Source organism: Aptenodytes forsteri, unplaced genomic scaffold, assembly GCF_000699145.1.
Source record: "Aptenodytes forsteri isolate BGI_AS27 unplaced genomic scaffold, ASM69914v1 Scaffold429, whole genome shotgun sequence".
Taxonomy (NCBI): domain Eukaryota; kingdom Metazoa; phylum Chordata; class Aves; order Sphenisciformes; family Spheniscidae; genus Aptenodytes; species Aptenodytes forsteri.
Window position 1 is genome coordinate 408318 of NW_008794432.1, and position 1325 is coordinate 409642.

Here is a 1325-nt window from a genome sequence, read left to right on the forward strand (position 1 = left end):
GGGGGGGAGCGCCGTCCCCTCCCGACAGCGCGACCCACGCACGGCTCTCCCTCCCTGGCTCTGGCAGGGTCCACGCAGCCGGGCTCAACCCGGAGCTGCAGGCGGGCATCGACGAGGGGCGTGAGGGCTGGGCACCGGCAGCTTTTCAAGTCTCCCAGCGCCGGCAGGGAGCTGCTCGGCTCCACAGCCCCCGGCACGCAGCTCGGGCAGCGGGGCGCCGCAAACGGCTTGCCGGAGCCAGGAGGTTCAGGCTCCATGCCGGCAGCGGGCTGGTTCAGCAGGGGGGGACCCGGAGGGGTCTCCAGCACTCAGCAGCATCACGGTTAACCAAGCAGCGTGCGCTTCCAGGACCCGGCTGCTGAGGAGGCGAGGACGCACAGGCAGGCATGCCGAGGATGCACAGGCACGCGTGCCGGGGATGCTGCACCAGCACCACACTCGCCGGCACCTCTCTAACCCCGCTCCATCCTTCTCTCCTTCCCAGCTGGTGGAGCCGCCCGCTCCTGTCTCTCCGCAGCTCTGCCCTGCTCCGTCCGTCCATCCATCCACCTGTCTGTCCGTGTGCGTGGGTGTCCGAGGGGTGGGTGGCTGCGCGCCCCGTCTCTCTCCGCAGGATCCCGGCGCTCCGGGGGCGGAGGGCTGCTTTTCCTCCCCTCTCGCAGGAATTCAGCTTCTCTCTCTTGTATTTCCCTTTTCTTTCTCCCCTGGTCTCCGGCCGCTGTAGCGATCTAGACAGAGACTTTTGGAATAACAATGACAACACAGTGCAGCAGAAATGGAGCTCCTACCCTCCCAAGGAGTTTATACTAAACATTTCACCTTACGCCCCGTACGGTGATCCGCGGCTTTCCCTCAAGTGAGTCTCTCCTTACCGGGTTTACTCCGTGTAGTGAGTATATGGGCAGCACCCACTCGCCTTCCTCCTCCTCCTCCTCCTCCTCCCGGGCTCCCCGCACGCCACCCCATGGGCAGCCCCATGGAGACGAGCAACCCCTCCTTCCCGCTCCCCCGGGGGCGGCCGGGGCCGTGGCAGGTCGTGTCCCCCCACCACCTTGCGGCGGCACAGGATGGGGTTGCGCGTTGGGGGCACCCCCTCGGCGCGGGGACGGGTCCCCCCCAGGGCTGGGCTGCCGGCGAGCGGGACCCCCGCCCTGACCCTCGCCCTCCTCCCCCTTTATTTTGGATGGTTTTGCCGAGGCCCCCGTGCACCCCCCGGCCAGGACCCCTTTTCTTTTGCAGTGCTGATGTCTCTCTTTCTCTCTCTGTCTGTATGTCCGTCTCTTGTCCGTCTGTCCCCCTCCGGCTCTCTCCCCCTCCCCTCATTA

General features: G+C 66.7%; 1 protein-coding gene across 1 annotated transcript in view; it reads left to right on the forward strand.

The window, feature by feature from the left end:
• SYT7 (synaptotagmin 7) overlaps nt 1-1325 on the forward strand; it is a 34637-nt gene that overhangs the window by 15606 nt on the left and 17706 nt on the right.